Consider the following 15,892-nt stretch of genomic DNA (forward strand, 5'->3'; position numbering starts at 1 on the left):
CTCACACACTGGGGACCTTACGTGTCTCGTTTCTCATCCGTGCCTAAACCGAACCTTGTGGACTCTATTAAGGACACCGTCTCCGAACCCCTGGCCCTAAACCTAACCTTTGGCTCCTGAATTAGTCTCTGGTCTCTTGAAAATGCCTAAAACTGGCCCTAACCCTAACCCTAACCTCTGGCCCTAAACCTAACCTTTGGCCCCTCAATTAGTCTCTGGTCTCTTGAAAATGCCTAAACCTGGCCCTAAACCTAACCCTAACCCTAACCTCTGGCCCTAAACCTAACCGTCGGGCCCCTCAATTAGTCCCTTAAAGTGCCTAAACCGAACCGGGGGGACTTTATTAGGACCAAAATTAATTTTTAAGGACACCTTCCTCTGACCTTTGACCCTAAAACTTAACCCTTGGGTCTCATTCAATCAATACAATTAATTGGCACCCTGAAACATAAACAAGTCCTTAAAAAAACATATATACACACACATACTTACCTCACACGAATAATTTACATAAACACATACTTACCTCATTAATAAATAACATATATACTTACCTCACACATAAATAAATTACATAACTCCAATACTTACCTCAAAAAATAAATAATACATTTCTCTATCAATTCACAGGGTTTACCAAGTGCACAAAGCACTCGAAATTCGAAAAGTAGGCCTGTGGCCTGCACAGACTCCGCCACTCTTTCGTGACGTGAACACGGAGCAGAAAAAAATCTGCCTGACTGCTGGGGGCTTTGATCCTGGCTCCTCCCCACTGCTGCAGCAGAGAATATAAATACGGCTCACACAGGCCACTGCTCAGTCCCTCTCAGACCAAACCAGACACACGAAACTGGGACTCCAATTTGACACGAAACTTTAATCCAAATCAGAGAATACCCCTAAAAAACAAATATACATATATACAGTCACACGTTCCTTCCACGAAAAAAAATATTTAATCAGAGAATACCCTTAAAAACAAAAATACACATATATATACAGTCACACGTTCCTTCCACGAAACAAATAATGAATCGAGTCTTGCCTGAAGAAGGTACCAATCCGTACCGAAACGTTGCAACCAGACTCGATAATAGAACAGGACCTCAAAATAGAGGCCTCCAACTCACACATAACCTCAAAATAGAGGTCTCCGCCTCACACATGACCTCAAAATAGAGGTCTCCACCTCACAGGTCCTCAAAATAGAGGCCTCCACCTCACACATAACCTCAAAATAGAGGTCTCCACCTCACACATAACCTCAAAATAGAGGTCTCCACCTCACATAGGTCCTCAAAATAGAGGCCTCCACCTCACATAGGTCCTCAAAATAGAGGCCTCCACCTCATACATAACCTCAAAATAGAGGTCTCCATCTCACACATAACCTCAAAATAGAGGTCTCCGCCTCACATAGGTCCTCAAAATAGAGGCCTCCACCTCACACATAACCTCAAAATAGAGGTCTCCTACCTCACATAGGTCCTCAAAATAGAGGCCTCCACCTCACACATAACCTCAAAATAGAGGTCTCCTACCTCACATAGGTCCTCAAAATAGAGGCCTCCACCTCACACATAACCTCAAAATAGAGGTCTCCACCTCACATAGATCCTCAAAATAGAGGCCTCCACCTCACACATAACCTCAAAATAGAGGTCTCCACCTCACACATGACCTCAAAATAGAGGTCTCCACCTCACATAGGTCCTCAAAATAGAGGCCTCCACCTCACACATAACCTCAAAATAGAGGTCTCCGCCTCACACATGACCTCAAAATAGAGGTCTCCACCTCACAGGTCCTCAAAATAGAGGCCTCCACCTCACACATAACCTCAAAATAGAGGTCTCCACCTCACACATAACCTCAAAATAGAGGTCTCCACCTCACATAGGTCCTCAAAATAGAGGCCTCCACCTCACATAGGTCCTCAAAATAGAGGCCTCCACCTCATACATAACCTCAAAATAGAGGTCTCCATCTCACACATAACCTCAAAATAGAGGTCTCCGCCTCACATAGGTCCTCAAAATAGAGGCCTCCACCTCACACATAACCTCAAAATAGAGGTCTCCTACCTCACATAGGTCCTCAAAATAGAGGCCTCCACCTCACACATAACCTCAAAATAGAGGTCTCCTACCTCACATAGGTCCTCAAAATAGAGGCCTCCACCTCACACATAACCTCAAAATAGAGGTCTCCACCTCACATAGATCCTCAAAATAGAGGCCTCCACCTCACACATAACCTCAAAATAGAGGTCTCCACCTCACACATGACCTCAAAATAGAGGTCTCCACCTCACATAGGTCCTCAAAATAGAGGCCTCCACCTCACACATAACCTCAAAATAGAGGTCTCCACCTCACACATGACCTCAAAATAGAGGTCTCCACCTCACATAGGTCCTCAAAATAGAGGCCTCCACCTCACACATAACCTCAAAATAGAGGTCTCCACCTCACACAGGACCTCAAAATAGAGGTCAACACAAACACACGCTCACCCAATCCCACAGAGAGTTCAAAAACGGACCTCGGAAGTGGAAACGCGGTCACAAATGGGACCTCGATGGACAATGGGGTTGCAGGGTAACCTAGGTGGGTTCATGGACCGTGCATTTGCAAGTGCGGGAGCCACCTTGTGGTTCAAACCTCTTGCCCATTCTTTCCCCTAACAAGCCTGTGCCTGCTCACCTGGGCCCCTGCGGCCCCTCACACACTGGGGACCTTACGTGTCTCGTTTCTCATCCGTGCCTAAACCGAACCTTGTGGACTCTATTAAGGACACCGTCTCCGAACCCCTGGCCCTAAACCTAACCTTTGGCTCCTGAATTAGTCTCTGGTCTCTTGAAAATGCCTAAAACTGGCCCTAACCCTAACCCTAACCTCTGGCCCTAAACCTAACCTTTGGCCCCTCAATTAGTCTCTGGTCTCTTGAAAATGCCTAAACCTGGCCCTAAACCTAACCCTAACCCTAACCTCTGGCCCTAAACCTAACCGTCGGGCCCCTCAATTAGTCCCTTAAAGTGCCTAAACCGAACCGGGGGGACTTTATTAGGACCAAAATTAATTTTTAAGGACACCTTCCTCTGACCTTTGACCCTAAAACTTAACCCTTGGGTCTCATTCAATCAATACAATTAATTGGCACCCTGAAACATAAACAAGTCCTTAAAAAAACATATATACACACACATACTTACCTCACACGAATAATTTACATAAACACATACTTACCTCATTAATAAATAACATATATACTTACCTCACACATAAATAAATTACATAACTCCAATACTTACCTCAAAAAATAAATAATACATTTCTCTATCAATTCACAGGGTTTACCAAGTGCACAAAGCACTCGAAATTCGAAAAGTAGGCCTGTGGCCTGCACAGACTCCGCCACTCTTTCGTGACGTGAACACGGAGCAGAAAAAAATCTGCCTGACTGCTGGGGGCTTTGATCCTGGCTCCTCCCCACTGCTGCAGCAGAGAATATAAATACGGCTCACACAGGCCACTGCTCAGTCCCTCTCAGACCAAACCAGACACACGAAACTGGGACTCCAATTTGACACGAAACTTTAATCCAAATCAGAGAATACCCCTAAAAAACAAATATACATATATACAGTCACACGTTCCTTCCACGAAAAAAAATATTTAATCAGAGAATACCCTTAAAAACAAAAATACACATATATATACAGTCACACGTTCCTTCCACGAAACAAATAATGAATCGAGTCTTGCCTGAAGAAGGTACCAATCCGTACCGAAACGTTGCAACCAGACTCGATAATAGAACAGGACCTCAAAATAGAGGCCTCCAACTCACACATAACCTCAAAATAGAGGTCTCCGCCTCACACATGACCTCAAAATAGAGGTCTCCACCTCACAGGTCCTCAAAATAGAGGCCTCCACCTCACACATAACCTCAAAATAGAGGTCTCCACCTCACACATAACCTCAAAATAGAGGTCTCCACCTCACATAGGTCCTCAAAATAGAGGCCTCCACCTCACATAGGTCCTCAAAATAGAGGCCTCCACCTCATACATAACCTCAAAATAGAGGTCTCCATCTCACACATAACCTCAAAATAGAGGTCTCCGCCTCACATAGGTCCTCAAAATAGAGGCCTCCACCTCACACATAACCTCAAAATAGAGGTCTCCTACCTCACATAGGTCCTCAAAATAGAGGCCTCCACCTCACACATAACCTCAAAATAGAGGTCTCCTACCTCACATAGGTCCTCAAAATAGAGGCCTCCACCTCACACATAACCTCAAAATAGAGGTCTCCACCTCACATAGATCCTCAAAATAGAGGCCTCCACCTCACACATAACCTCAAAATAGAGGTCTCCACCTCACACATGACCTCAAAATAGAGGTCTCCACCTCACATAGGTCCTCAAAATAGAGGCCTCCACCTCACACATAACCTCAAAATAGAGGTCTCCGCCTCACACATGACCTCAAAATAGAGGTCTCCACCTCACAGGTCCTCAAAATAGAGGCCTCCACCTCACACATAACCTCAAAATAGAGGTCTCCACCTCACACATAACCTCAAAATAGAGGTCTCCACCTCACATAGGTCCTCAAAATAGAGGCCTCCACCTCACATAGGTCCTCAAAATAGAGGCCTCCACCTCATACATAACCTCAAAATAGAGGTCTCCATCTCACACATAACCTCAAAATAGAGGTCTCCGCCTCACATAGGTCCTCAAAATAGAGGCCTCCACCTCACACATAACCTCAAAATAGAGGTCTCCTACCTCACATAGGTCCTCAAAATAGAGGCCTCCACCTCACACATAACCTCAAAATAGAGGTCTCCTACCTCACATAGGTCCTCAAAATAGAGGCCTCCACCTCACACATAACCTCAAAATAGAGGTCTCCACCTCACATAGATCCTCAAAATAGAGGCCTCCACCTCACACATAACCTCAAAATAGAGGTCTCCACCTCACACATGACCTCAAAATAGAGGTCTCCACCTCACATAGGTCCTCAAAATAGAGGCCTCCACCTCACACATAACCTCAAAATAGAGGTCTCCACCTCACACATGACCTCAAAATAGAGGTCTCCACCTCACATAGGTCCTCAAAATAGAGGCCTCCACCTCACACATAACCTCAAAATAGAGGTCTCCACCTCACACAGGACCTCAAAATAGAGGTCAACACAAACACACGCTCACCCAATCCCACAGAGAGTTCAAAAACGGACCTCGGAAGTGGAAACGCGGTCACAAATGGGACCTCGATGGACAATGGGGTTGCAGGGTAACCTAGGTGGGTTCATGGACCGTGCATTTGCAAGTGCGGGAGCCACCTTGTGGTTCAAACCTCTTGCCCATTCTTTCCCCTAACAAGCCTGTGCCTGCTCACCTGGGCCCCTGCGGCCCCTCACACACTGGGGACCTTACGTGTCTCGTTTCTCATCCGTGCCTAAACCGAACCTTGTGGACTCTATTAAGGACACCGTCTCCGAACCCCTGGCCCTAAACCTAACCTTTGGCTCCTGAATTAGTCTCTGGTCTCTTGAAAATGCCTAAAACTGGCCCTAACCCTAACCCTAACCTCTGGCCCTAAACCTAACCTTTGGCCCCTCAATTAGTCTCTGGTCTCTTGAAAATGCCTAAACCTGGCCCTAAACCTAACCCTAACCCTAACCTCTGGCCCTAAACCTAACCGTCGGGCCCCTCAATTAGTCCCTTAAAGTGCCTAAACCGAACCGGGGGGACTTTATTAGGACCAAAATTAATTTTTAAGGACACCTTCCTCTGACCTTTGACCCTAAAACTTAACCCTTGGGTCTCATTCAATCAATACAATTAATTGGCACCCTGAAACATAAACAAGTCCTTAAAAAAACATATATACACACACATACTTACCTCACACGAATAATTTACATAAACACATACTTACCTCATTAATAAATAACATATATACTTACCTCACACATAAATAAATTACATAACTCCAATACTTACCTCAAAAAATAAATAATACATTTCTCTATCAATTCACAGGGTTTACCAAGTGCACAAAGCACTCGAAATTCGAAAAGTAGGCCTGTGGCCTGCACAGACTCCGCCACTCTTTCGTGACGTGAACACGGAGCAGAAAAAAATCTGCCTGACTGCTGGGGGCTTTGATCCTGGCTCCTCCCCACTGCTGCAGCAGAGAATATAAATACGGCTCACACAGGCCACTGCTCAGTCCCTCTCAGACCAAACCAGACACACGAAACTGGGACTCCAATTTGACACGAAACTTTAATCCAAATCAGAGAATACCCCTAAAAAACAAATATACATATATACAGTCACACGTTCCTTCCACGAAAAAAAATATTTAATCAGAGAATACCCTTAAAAACAAAAATACACATATATATACAGTCACACGTTCCTTCCACGAAACAAATAATGAATCGAGTCTTGCCTGAAGAAGGTACCAATCCGTACCGAAACGTTGCAACCAGACTCGATAATAGAACAGGACCTCAAAATAGAGGCCTCCAACTCACACATAACCTCAAAATAGAGGTCTCCGCCTCACACATGACCTCAAAATAGAGGTCTCCACCTCACAGGTCCTCAAAATAGAGGCCTCCACCTCACACATAACCTCAAAATAGAGGTCTCCACCTCACACATAACCTCAAAATAGAGGTCTCCACCTCACATAGGTCCTCAAAATAGAGGCCTCCACCTCACATAGGTCCTCAAAATAGAGGCCTCCACCTCATACATAACCTCAAAATAGAGGTCTCCATCTCACACATAACCTCAAAATAGAGGTCTCCGCCTCACATAGGTCCTCAAAATAGAGGCCTCCACCTCACACATAACCTCAAAATAGAGGTCTCCTACCTCACATAGGTCCTCAAAATAGAGGCCTCCACCTCACACATAACCTCAAAATAGAGGTCTCCTACCTCACATAGGTCCTCAAAATAGAGGCCTCCACCTCACACATAACCTCAAAATAGAGGTCTCCACCTCACATAGATCCTCAAAATAGAGGCCTCCACCTCACACATAACCTCAAAATAGAGGTCTCCACCTCACACATGACCTCAAAATAGAGGTCTCCACCTCACATAGGTCCTCAAAATAGAGGCCTCCACCTCACACATAACCTCAAAATAGAGGTCTCCGCCTCACACATGACCTCAAAATAGAGGTCTCCACCTCACAGGTCCTCAAAATAGAGGCCTCCACCTCACACATAACCTCAAAATAGAGGTCTCCACCTCACACATAACCTCAAAATAGAGGTCTCCACCTCACATAGGTCCTCAAAATAGAGGCCTCCACCTCACATAGGTCCTCAAAATAGAGGCCTCCACCTCATACATAACCTCAAAATAGAGGTCTCCATCTCACACATAACCTCAAAATAGAGGTCTCCGCCTCACATAGGTCCTCAAAATAGAGGCCTCCACCTCACACATAACCTCAAAATAGAGGTCTCCTACCTCACATAGGTCCTCAAAATAGAGGCCTCCACCTCACACATAACCTCAAAATAGAGGTCTCCTACCTCACATAGGTCCTCAAAATAGAGGCCTCCACCTCACACATAACCTCAAAATAGAGGTCTCCACCTCACATAGATCCTCAAAATAGAGGCCTCCACCTCACACATAACCTCAAAATAGAGGTCTCCACCTCACACATGACCTCAAAATAGAGGTCTCCACCTCACATAGGTCCTCAAAATAGAGGCCTCCACCTCACACATAACCTCAAAATAGAGGTCTCCACCTCACACATGACCTCAAAATAGAGGTCTCCACCTCACATAGGTCCTCAAAATAGAGGCCTCCACCTCACACATAACCTCAAAATAGAGGTCTCCACCTCACACAGGACCTCAAAATAGAGGTCAACACAAACACACGCTCACCCAATCCCACAGAGAGTTCAAAAACGGACCTCGGAAGTGGAAACGCGGTCACAAATGGGACCTCGATGGACAATGGGGTTGCAGGGTAACCTAGGTGGGTTCATGGACCGTGCATTTGCAAGTGCGGGAGCCACCTTGTGGTTCAAACCTCTTGCCCATTCTTTCCCCTAACAAGCCTGTGCCTGCTCACCTGGGCCCCTGCGGCCCCTCACACACTGGGGACCTTACGTGTCTCGTTTCTCATCCGTGCCTAAACCGAACCTTGTGGACTCTATTAAGGACACCGTCTCCGAACCCCTGGCCCTAAACCTAACCTTTGGCTCCTGAATTAGTCTCTGGTCTCTTGAAAATGCCTAAAACTGGCCCTAACCCTAACCCTAACCTCTGGCCCTAAACCTAACCTTTGGCCCCTCAATTAGTCTCTGGTCTCTTGAAAATGCCTAAACCTGGCCCTAAACCTAACCCTAACCCTAACCTCTGGCCCTAAACCTAACCGTCGGGCCCCTCAATTAGTCCCTTAAAGTGCCTAAACCGAACCGGGGGGACTTTATTAGGACCAAAATTAATTTTTAAGGACACCTTCCTCTGACCTTTGACCCTAAAACTTAACCCTTGGGTCTCATTCAATCAATACAATTAATTGGCACCCTGAAACATAAACAAGTCCTTAAAAAAACATATATACACACACATACTTACCTCACACGAATAATTTACATAAACACATACTTACCTCATTAATAAATAACATATATACTTACCTCACACATAAATAAATTACATAACTCCAATACTTACCTCAAAAAATAAATAATACATTTCTCTATCAATTCACAGGGTTTACCAAGTGCACAAAGCACTCGAAATTCGAAAAGTAGGCCTGTGGCCTGCACAGACTCCGCCACTCTTTCGTGACGTGAACACGGAGCAGAAAAAAATCTGCCTGACTGCTGGGGGCTTTGATCCTGGCTCCTCCCCACTGCTGCAGCAGAGAATATAAATACGGCTCACACAGGCCACTGCTCAGTCCCTCTCAGACCAAACCAGACACACGAAACTGGGACTCCAATTTGACACGAAACTTTAATCCAAATCAGAGAATACCCCTAAAAAACAAATATACATATATACAGTCACACGTTCCTTCCACGAAAAAAAATATTTAATCAGAGAATACCCTTAAAAACAAAAATACACATATATATACAGTCACACGTTCCTTCCACGAAACAAATAATGAATCGAGTCTTGCCTGAAGAAGGTACCAATCCGTACCGAAACGTTGCAACCAGACTCGATAATAGAACAGGACCTCAAAATAGAGGCCTCCAACTCACACATAACCTCAAAATAGAGGTCTCCGCCTCACACATGACCTCAAAATAGAGGTCTCCACCTCACAGGTCCTCAAAATAGAGGCCTCCACCTCACACATAACCTCAAAATAGAGGTCTCCACCTCACACATAACCTCAAAATAGAGGTCTCCACCTCACATAGGTCCTCAAAATAGAGGCCTCCACCTCACATAGGTCCTCAAAATAGAGGCCTCCACCTCATACATAACCTCAAAATAGAGGTCTCCATCTCACACATAACCTCAAAATAGAGGTCTCCGCCTCACATAGGTCCTCAAAATAGAGGCCTCCACCTCACACATAACCTCAAAATAGAGGTCTCCTACCTCACATAGGTCCTCAAAATAGAGGCCTCCACCTCACACATAACCTCAAAATAGAGGTCTCCTACCTCACATAGGTCCTCAAAATAGAGGCCTCCACCTCACACATAACCTCAAAATAGAGGTCTCCACCTCACATAGATCCTCAAAATAGAGGCCTCCACCTCACACATAACCTCAAAATAGAGGTCTCCACCTCACACATGACCTCAAAATAGAGGTCTCCACCTCACATAGGTCCTCAAAATAGAGGCCTCCACCTCACACATAACCTCAAAATAGAGGTCTCCGCCTCACACATGACCTCAAAATAGAGGTCTCCACCTCACAGGTCCTCAAAATAGAGGCCTCCACCTCACACATAACCTCAAAATAGAGGTCTCCACCTCACACATAACCTCAAAATAGAGGTCTCCACCTCACATAGGTCCTCAAAATAGAGGCCTCCACCTCACATAGGTCCTCAAAATAGAGGCCTCCACCTCATACATAACCTCAAAATAGAGGTCTCCATCTCACACATAACCTCAAAATAGAGGTCTCCGCCTCACATAGGTCCTCAAAATAGAGGCCTCCACCTCACACATAACCTCAAAATAGAGGTCTCCTACCTCACATAGGTCCTCAAAATAGAGGCCTCCACCTCACACATAACCTCAAAATAGAGGTCTCCTACCTCACATAGGTCCTCAAAATAGAGGCCTCCACCTCACACATAACCTCAAAATAGAGGTCTCCACCTCACATAGATCCTCAAAATAGAGGCCTCCACCTCACACATAACCTCAAAATAGAGGTCTCCACCTCACACATGACCTCAAAATAGAGGTCTCCACCTCACATAGGTCCTCAAAATAGAGGCCTCCACCTCACACATAACCTCAAAATAGAGGTCTCCACCTCACACATGACCTCAAAATAGAGGTCTCCACCTCACATAGGTCCTCAAAATAGAGGCCTCCACCTCACACATAACCTCAAAATAGAGGTCTCCACCTCACACAGGACCTCAAAATAGAGGTCAACACAAACACACGCTCACCCAATCCCACAGAGAGTTCAAAAACGGACCTCGGAAGTGGAAACGCGGTCACAAATGGGACCTCGATGGACAATGGGGTTGCAGGGTAACCTAGGTGGGTTCATGGACCGTGCATTTGCAAGTGCGGGAGCCACCTTGTGGTTCAAACCTCTTGCCCATTCTTTCCCCTAACAAGCCTGTGCCTGCTCACCTGGGCCCCTGCGGCCCCTCACACACTGGGGACCTTACGTGTCTCGTTTCTCATCCGTGCCTAAACCGAACCTTGTGGACTCTATTAAGGACACCGTCTCCGAACCCCTGGCCCTAAACCTAACCTTTGGCTCCTGAATTAGTCTCTGGTCTCTTGAAAATGCCTAAAACTGGCCCTAACCCTAACCCTAACCTCTGGCCCTAAACCTAACCTTTGGCCCCTCAATTAGTCTCTGGTCTCTTGAAAATGCCTAAACCTGGCCCTAAACCTAACCCTAACCCTAACCTCTGGCCCTAAACCTAACCGTCGGGCCCCTCAATTAGTCCCTTAAAGTGCCTAAACCGAACCGGGGGGACTTTATTAGGACCAAAATTAATTTTTAAGGACACCTTCCTCTGACCTTTGACCCTAAAACTTAACCCTTGGGTCTCATTCAATCAATACAATTAATTGGCACCCTGAAACATAAACAAGTCCTTAAAAAAACATATATACACACACATACTTACCTCACACGAATAATTTACATAAACACATACTTACCTCATTAATAAATAACATATATACTTACCTCACACATAAATAAATTACATAACTCCAATACTTACCTCAAAAAATAAATAATACATTTCTCTATCAATTCACAGGGTTTACCAAGTGCACAAAGCACTCGAAATTCGAAAAGTAGGCCTGTGGCCTGCACAGACTCCGCCACTCTTTCGTGACGTGAACACGGAGCAGAAAAAAATCTGCCTGACTGCTGGGGGCTTTGATCCTGGCTCCTCCCCACTGCTGCAGCAGAGAATATAAATACGGCTCACACAGGCCACTGCTCAGTCCCTCTCAGACCAAACCAGACACACGAAACTGGGACTCCAATTTGACACGAAACTTTAATCCAAATCAGAGAATACCCCTAAAAAACAAATATACATATATACAGTCACACGTTCCTTCCACGAAAAAAAATATTTAATCAGAGAATACCCTTAAAAACAAAAATACACATATATATACAGTCACACGTTCCTTCCACGAAACAAATAATGAATCGAGTCTTGCCTGAAGAAGGTACCAATCCGTACCGAAACGTTGCAACCAGACTCGATAATAGAACAGGACCTCAAAATAGAGGCCTCCAACTCACACATAACCTCAAAATAGAGGTCTCCGCCTCACACATGACCTCAAAATAGAGGTCTCCACCTCACAGGTCCTCAAAATAGAGGCCTCCACCTCACACATAACCTCAAAATAGAGGTCTCCACCTCACACATAACCTCAAAATAGAGGTCTCCACCTCACATAGGTCCTCAAAATAGAGGCCTCCACCTCACATAGGTCCTCAAAATAGAGGCCTCCACCTCATACATAACCTCAAAATAGAGGTCTCCATCTCACACATAACCTCAAAATAGAGGTCTCCGCCTCACATAGGTCCTCAAAATAGAGGCCTCCACCTCACACATAACCTCAAAATAGAGGTCTCCTACCTCACATAGGTCCTCAAAATAGAGGCCTCCACCTCACACATAACCTCAAAATAGAGGTCTCCTACCTCACATAGGTCCTCAAAATAGAGGCCTCCACCTCACACATAACCTCAAAATAGAGGTCTCCACCTCACATAGATCCTCAAAATAGAGGCCTCCACCTCACACATAACCTCAAAATAGAGGTCTCCACCTCACACATGACCTCAAAATAGAGGTCTCCACCTCACATAGGTCCTCAAAATAGAGGCCTCCACCTCACACATAACCTCAAAATAGAGGTCTCCGCCTCACACATGACCTCAAAATAGAGGTCTCCACCTCACAGGTCCTCAAAATAGAGGCCTCCACCTCACACATAACCTCAAAATAGAGGTCTCCACCTCACACATAACCTCAAAATAGAGGTCTCCACCTCACATAGGTCCTCAAAATAGAGGCCTCCACCTCACATAGGTCCTCAAAATAGAGGCCTCCACCTCATACATAACCTCAAAATAGAGGTCTCCATCTCACACATAACCTCAAAATAGAGGTCTCCGCCTCACATAGGTCCTCAAAATAGAGGCCTCCACCTCACACATAACCTCAAAATAGAGGTCTCCTACCTCACATAGGTCCTCAAAATAGAGGCCTCCACCTCACACATAACCTCAAAATAGAGGTCTCCTACCTCACATAGGTCCTCAAAATAGAGGCCTCCACCTCACACATAACCTCAAAATAGAGGTCTCCACCTCACATAGATCCTCAAAATAGAGGCCTCCACCTCACACATAACCTCAAAATAGAGGTCTCCACCTCACACATGACCTCAAAATAGAGGTCTCCACCTCACATAGGTCCTCAAAATAGAGGCCTCCACCTCACACATAACCTCAAAATAGAGGTCTCCACCTCACACATGACCTCAAAATAGAGGTCTCCACCTCACATAGGTCCTCAAAATAGAGGCCTCCACCTCACACATAACCTCAAAATAGAGGTCTCCACCTCACACAGGACCTCAAAATAGAGGTCAACACAAACACACGCTCACCCAATCCCACAGAGAGTTCAAAAACGGACCTCGGAAGTGGAAACGCGGTCACAAATGGGACCTCGATGGACAATGGGGTTGCAGGGTAACCTAGGTGGGTTCATGGACCGTGCATTTGCAAGTGCGGGAGCCACCTTGTGGTTCAAACCTCTTGCCCATTCTTTCCCCTAACAAGCCTGTGCCTGCTCACCTGGGCCCCTGCGGCCCCTCACACACTGGGGACCTTACGTGTCTCGTTTCTCATCCGTGCCTAAACCGAACCTTGTGGACTCTATTAAGGACACCGTCTCCGAACCCCTGGCCCTAAACCTAACCTTTGGCTCCTGAATTAGTCTCTGGTCTCTTGAAAATGCCTAAAACTGGCCCTAACCCTAACCCTAACCTCTGGCCCTAAACCTAACCTTTGGCCCCTCAATTAGTCTCTGGTCTCTTGAAAATGCCTAAACCTGGCCCTAAACCTAACCCTAACCCTAACCTCTGGCCCTAAACCTAACCGTCGGGCCCCTCAATTAGTCCCTTAAAGTGCCTAAACCGAACCGGGGGGACTTTATTAGGACCAAAATTAATTTTTAAGGACACCTTCCTCTGACCTTTGACCCTAAAACTTAACCCTTGGGTCTCATTCAATCAATACAATTAATTGGCACCCTGAAACATAAACAAGTCCTTAAAAAAACATATATACACACACATACTTACCTCACACGAATAATTTACATAAACACATACTTACCTCATTAATAAATAACATATATACTTACCTCACACATAAATAAATTACATAACTCCAATACTTACCTCAAAAAATAAATAATACATTTCTCTATCAATTCACAGGGTTTACCAAGTGCACAAAGCACTCGAAATTCGAAAAGTAGGCCTGTGGCCTGCACAGACTCCGCCACTCTTTCGTGACGTGAACACGGAGCAGAAAAAAATCTGCCTGACTGCTGGGGGCTTTGATCCTGGCTCCTCCCCACTGCTGCAGCAGAGAATATAAATACGGCTCACACAGGCCACTGCTCAGTCCCTCTCAGACCAAACCAGACACACGAAACTGGGACTCCAATTTGACACGAAACTTTAATCCAAATCAGAGAATACCCCTAAAAAACAAATATACATATATACAGTCACACGTTCCTTCCACGAAAAAAAATATTTAATCAGAGAATACCCTTAAAAACAAAAATACACATATATATACAGTCACACGTTCCTTCCACGAAACAAATAATGAATCGAGTCTTGCCTGAAGAAGGTACCAATCCGTACCGAAACGTTGCAACCAGACTCGATAATAGAACAGGACCTCAAAATAGAGGCCTCCAACTCACACATAACCTCAAAATAGAGGTCTCCGCCTCACACATGACCTCAAAATAGAGGTCTCCACCTCACAGGTCCTCAAAATAGAGGCCTCCACCTCACACATAACCTCAAAATAGAGGTCTCCACCTCACACATAACCTCAAAATAGAGGTCTCCACCTCACATAGGTCCTCAAAATAGAGGCCTCCACCTCACATAGGTCCTCAAAATAGAGGCCTCCACCTCATACATAACCTCAAAATAGAGGTCTCCATCTCACACATAACCTCAAAATAGAGGTCTCCGCCTCACATAGGTCCTCAAAATAGAGGCCTCCACCTCACACATAACCTCAAAATAGAGGTCTCCTACCTCACATAGGTCCTCAAAATAGAGGCCTCCACCTCACACATAACCTCAAAATAGAGGTCTCCTACCTCACATAGGTCCTCAAAATAGAGGCCTCCACCTCACACATAACCTCAAAATAGAGGTCTCCACCTCACATAGATCCTCAAAATAGAGGCCTCCACCTCACACATAACCTCAAAATAGAGGTCTCCACCTCACACATGACCTCAAAATAGAGGTCTCCACCTCACATAGGTCCTCAAAATAGAGGCCTCCACCTCACACATAACCTCAAAATAGAGGTCTCCGCCTCACACATGACCTCAAAATAGAGGTCTCCACCTCACAGGTCCTCAAAATAGAGGCCTCCACCTCACACATAACCTCAAAATAGAGGTCTCCACCTCACACATAACCTCAAAATAGAGGTCTCCACCTCACATAGGTCCTCAAAATAGAGGCCTCCACCTCACATAGGTCCTCAAAATAGAGGCCTCCACCTCATACATAACCTCAAAATAGAGGTCTCCATCTCACACATAACCTCAAAATAGAGGTCTCCGCCTCACATAGGTCCTCAAAATAGAGGCCTCCACCTCACACATAACCTCAAAATAGAGGTCTCCTACCTCACATAGGTCCTCAAAATAGAGGCCTCCACCTCACACATAACCTCAAAATAGAGGTCTCCTACCTCACATAGGTCCTCAAAATAGAGGCCTCCACCTCACACATAACCTCAAAATAGAGGTCTCCACCTCACATAGATCCTCAAAATAGAGGCCTCCACCTCACACATAACCTCAAAATAGAGGTCTCCACCTCAC

Source organism: Symphodus melops (assembly GCF_947650265.1).
Source record: "Symphodus melops genome assembly, chromosome: 11".
In the NCBI taxonomy this organism is placed as follows: domain Eukaryota; kingdom Metazoa; phylum Chordata; class Actinopteri; order Labriformes; family Labridae; genus Symphodus; species Symphodus melops.